The sequence below is a fragment of the Schistocerca gregaria genome, unplaced genomic scaffold, assembly GCF_023897955.1.
Source record: "Schistocerca gregaria isolate iqSchGreg1 unplaced genomic scaffold, iqSchGreg1.2 ptg000578l, whole genome shotgun sequence".
Taxonomy (NCBI): domain Eukaryota; kingdom Metazoa; phylum Arthropoda; class Insecta; order Orthoptera; family Acrididae; genus Schistocerca; species Schistocerca gregaria.
Genome location: NW_026061969.1, coordinates 135,001 through 140,000, shown reverse-complemented (window position 1 = coordinate 140,000; position 5,000 = coordinate 135,001). Strand labels below are relative to the sequence as shown.

Below are 5,000 nucleotides of genomic sequence, written 5' to 3'. Positions count from 1 at the left end.
GCTACCGAGAAAGTACCGGTATGCGAACCGCCAGGCGACGGGCGCGCATCGCACGTTTAAGGAGACGCGGCCGGCCACACAGGCGACCACGACACTCCCACGTCTCCGAAGCGGGACAAACGCCGCGCGCTTCAGTATACGTAGCCGACCCTCAGCCAGACGTGGCCCGGGAACGGAATCCATGGACCGCAATGTGCGTTCGAAACGTCGATGTTCATGTGTCCTGCAGTTCACATGTCGACGCGCAATTTGCTGCGTTCTTCATCGACCCACGAGCCGAGTGATCCACCGTCCTGGGTGATCTTTTCCTTTTCAGTCTCCCACTGTCTCTTTCAAGACAGTAGCATTTGCGGGACTGAGGCGTCTGACGGCCCCTGTTCCACTATTTTTTTTTGTGTCCAACGGCCTCACAGCCGATGGGCGTCGTACGGCTCCACACCGGAGCGGACAGGCACTCGGGCGAACGTCATTCAAAACCGGCGCCAGGCGCCAGGTACCGCAGGCCAGCCGCTCCAGAGCTTCAGCGCTCGTACCACACAACAACAACACTTCCGCTAGTTTTGAGAGGCACGCGTGGTTCCGCACGCGGCGCACGGCCACTGCCGTACAGGTAGCGTGTTGCGCGACACGACACGACACGCACATCGAAAGACATGCAGTCTAGTCGGTAATGATCCTTCCGCAGGTTCACCTACGGAAACCTTGTTACGACTTTTACTTCCTCTAAATGATCAAGTTTGGTCATCTTTCCGGTAGCATCGGCAACGACAGAGTCGATGCCGCGTACCAGTCCGAAGACCTCACTAAATCATTCAATCGGTAGTAGCGACGGGCGGTGTGTACAAAGGGCAGGGACGTAATCAACGCGAGCTTATGACTCGCGCTTACTGGGAATTCCTCGTTCATGGGGAACAATTGCAAGCCCCAATCCCTAGCACGAAGGAGGTTCAGCGGGTTACCCCGACCTTTCGGCCTAGGAAGACACGCTGATTCCTTCAGTGTAGCGCGCGTGCGGCCCAGAACATCTAAGGGCATCACAGACCTGTTATTGCTCAATCTCGTGCGGCTAGAAGCCGCCTGTCCCTCTAAGAAGAAAAGTAATCGCTGACAGCACGAAGGATGTCACGCGACTAGTTAGCAGGCTAGAGTCTCGTTCGTTATCGGAATTAACCAGACAAATCGCTCCACCAACTAAGAACGGCCATGCACCACCACCCACCGAATCAAGAAAGAGCTATCAATCTGTCAATCCTTCCGGTGTCCGGGCCTGGTGAGGTTTCCCGTGTTGAGTCAAATTAAGCCGCAGGCTCCACTCCTGGTGGTGCCCTTCCGTCAATTCCTTTAAGTTTCAGCTTTGCAACCATACTTCCCCCGGAACCCAAAAGCTTTGGTTTCCCGGAGGCTGCCCGCCGAGTCATCGGAGGAACTGCGGCGGATCGCTGGCTGGCATCGTTTATGGTTAGAACTAGGGCGGTATCTGATCGCCTTCGAACCTCTAACTTTCGTTCTTGATTAATGAAAACATACTTGGCAAATGCTTTCGCTTCTGTTCGTCTTGCGACGATCCAAGAATTTCACCTCTAACGTCGCAATACGAATGCCCCCGCCTGTCCCTATTAATCATTACCTCGGGTTCCGAAAACCAACAAAATAGAACCGAGGTCCTATTCCATTATTCCATGCACACAGTATTCAGGCGGGCTTGCCTGCTTTAAGCACTCTAATTTGTTCAAAGTAAACGTGCCGGCCCACCGAGACACTCAACAAAGAGCACCCTGGTAGGATTTAAACGGGGTCCGCCTCGGGACGCGAAAGCACCCCTTCGGCTCGCCCCACCGGCAGGACGTCCCACGATACATGCCAGTTAAACACCGACGGGCGGTGAACCAACAGCGTGGGACACAAATCCAACTACGAGCTTTTTAACCGCAACAACTTTAATATACGCTATTGGAGCTGGAATTACCGCGGCTGCTGGCACCAGACTTGCCCTCCAATAGATACTCGTTAAAGGATTTAAAGTGCACTCATTCCGATTACGGGGCCTCGGATGAGTCCCGTATCGTTATTTTTCGTCACTACCTCCCCGTGCCGGGAGTGGGTAATTTGCGCGCCTGCTGCCTTCCTTGGATGTGGTAGCCGTTTCTCAGGCTCCCTCTCCGGAATCGAACCCTGATTCCCCGTTACCCGTTACAACCATGGTAGGCGCAGAACCTACCATCGACAGTTGATAAGGCAGACATTTGAAAGATGCGTCGCCGGTACGAGGACCGTGCGATCAGCCCAAAGTTATTCAGAGTCACCAAGGCAAACGGACCAGACAAGCCAATCCGATTGGTTTTGATCTAATAAAAGCGTCCCTTCCATCTCTGGTCGGGACTCTGTTTGCATGTATTAGCTCTAGAATTACCACAGTTATCCAAGTAACGTGGGTACGATCTAAGGAACCATAACTGATTTAATGAGCCATTCGCGGTTTCACCTTAATGCGGCTTGTACTGAGACATGCATGGCTTAATCTTTGAGACAAGCATATGACTACTGGCAGGATCAACCAGGGAGCTGCGTCAACTAGAGCTGAGCAGCCGGCCGCCCGGGAGTGTGTCCCGGGGGCCCGCGCGAACACGCAAGCGTCCGCTCAATTATTCTGCAAACAGGAGGAGGCCGAGCTCCCCTGCACGATACACCTCGAAACCCTCTCAGGTCCCGGCGGCGCGCAGCGCCGTCCTAGGTACTTGGTCGGTTTCGAGAGAGGCGCAATCGCCCGGAGTTAGGCGAGTAGACGGTTTTAGTGCGAACACCCTTGCTCCCAACTGAGCTTGCCGCTGCCGACAGAGGCCCGGGAGCGTGCTGTCGTGGCATTGCCGGCGGGAGACAACACGCGCCACCTATGGTGACCGGCAGCTCCAACGCCAGCGCCACACAAGGGCAAAGCCCCACTTGGGTGCAGAAGCGAACTCTCCCAGCACAGCGCACGCGCCAACACGTCCGCACAACTGCGATACAAACCACCTGCGAGAACCGCTGGGGCGACCGAGCAGCAGACGGCGTCGCGGCGCCGAGTGCCAGGCGGCGGCGCATCCTCAACGCACACAGTCCTCAATCAGACCAGCACACTGCAGATGTCCACCGCGCTTCGCACCGGGCTCGGCTGAACCAACTTTGGCCGCCAGGCGCCGCGTGCAGGGTGCGCCGCAGCGTAGCTGCGCCGCCTGCCGAGCCCGTCGGCTGGCGCTCCTGCCACTCGGCGCCCCCCACCAGCCGCCTGTTGCGCGTGCGCCCACGCAGCGCGCGGCCAACACGCCGGGCGGCCCCCCTTCACCGGCCGGGAACAGTCCCACCAAGCCACCGCCGCGTATCGCTTCATACCCACATGGGCCTAGTCACGTGTGTGGATGTGGCGGGTACCGCTGAAACAACCGGTTAATAGCTGTACCGATCGTCGCCATCACAGATTCACCTCCAGCGTGAACAACCGCTCAACAACGGATTTCCAGTTCATTTGCGTATCTTGGGCAGTAAACGTAGATGTCCACCTACATTTGCGAATTCAACAATTCTTGCATGCCAGGATGTCATGTGTCACGACACGCTACATCAGACCACATACACACTGCGACATGTGCAGAAGAGAACACGTGGAAGGTGGCCCGCGCACGTATGCGATGTCCCTTCCGCGATCCACTGTCAACCGGCATCTGCGGCATGTCCCAGATATGGAACGCGGTCCACCAGGGTAGCACTTTGTGTGAGGCAATACGACAAAGTCGGAATACACGCGTCACTACATCACACGGCTCACGCTGACCTGACCTGACTCACCGCACCACCACCCCCAGCGACCCAGGGTGACATACAATGCGTTCGTACGTTCCTCCCACACGCCTCTACGGCGTACCACAGTGCAACCTAGCTGTTATTGGGAGACGAGACAAGTAGCATCGAGCACAACATATGGAAATTGAGATTCGACACCGTTGGGCACAGCCAGCGTACGGTCACACGTATCACACTACTTCACTCTGTACGTAACTACCGATGATCGGTACAGCGTGTGGGTTACGCGTACGACATCAGCGGACAATGGACACAGACCATACCACGACGTACACTGAGGGCGTCGACATCTGAACGCAACTGAACAGCTGCGAGGCTCATTTAACACTCAAACGCCAGACCGACCAGCTTGAGAGGACGGAGACACAAAGAGAGGGGCAGAGGGGGGGGGGGGCGATATAGTCCTATTGCAGTACAATTGACAGTGGATAGCGGGAATATGTGGAAAGTAAGCAACACTCGCAAGACATCTACATGAGGATAACAACGACACCAGAGATTCCGAGCAGTGAACTATGTTAGGCAAAGGGACAACGTGGGTTAGGTTAAGGGACAACGTGGGTTAGGTTAAGGGACAACGTGGGTTAGGTTAAGGGACAACGTGGGTTAGGTTAAGGGACAACGTGGGTTAGGTTAAGGGACAACGTGGGTTAGGTTAAGGGACAACGTGGGTTAGGTTAAGGGACAACGTGGGTTAGGTTAAGGGACAACGTGGGTTAGGTTAAGGGACAACGTGGGTTAGGTTAAGGGACAACGTGGGTTAGGTTAAGGGACAACGTGGGTTAGGTTAAGGGACAACGTGGGTTAGGTTAAGGGACAACGTGGGTTAGGTTAAGGGACAACGTGGGTTAGGTTAAGGGACAACGTGGGTTAGGTTAAGGGACAACGTGGGTTAGGTTAAGGGACAACGTGGGTTAGGTTAAGGGACAACGTGGGTTAGGTTAAGGGACAACGTGGGTTAGGTTAAGGGACAAATTGAGTTAGGTTAAGGGACAAATTGAGTTAGGTTAAGGGACAAATTGAGTTAGGTTAAGGGACAAATTGAGTTAGGTTAAGGGACAAATTGAGTTAGGTTAAGGGACAAATTGAGTTAGGTTAAGGGACAAATTGAGTTAGGTTAAGGGACAAATTGAGTTAGGTTAAGGGACAACGTGGGTTAGGTT

At 54.8% G+C, this 5,000-nt stretch overlaps 2 non-coding genes across 2 annotated transcripts; both read right to left on the bottom strand.

The window, feature by feature from the left end:
• Positions 1-145: 145 nt before the first annotated feature.
• On the bottom strand, positions 146-300 carry LOC126315871 (5.8S ribosomal RNA). Its single transcript, XR_007555979.1, has one exon. It is a non-coding gene; the product is annotated as a 5.8S ribosomal RNA (ribosomal RNA).
• Positions 301-668: 368 nt separating this feature from the next.
• Positions 669-2,561, bottom strand: LOC126315898 (small subunit ribosomal RNA). The gene has a single exon (XR_007556004.1). It is a non-coding gene; the product is annotated as a small subunit ribosomal RNA (ribosomal RNA).
• Positions 2,562-5,000: the final 2,439 nt, after the last annotated feature.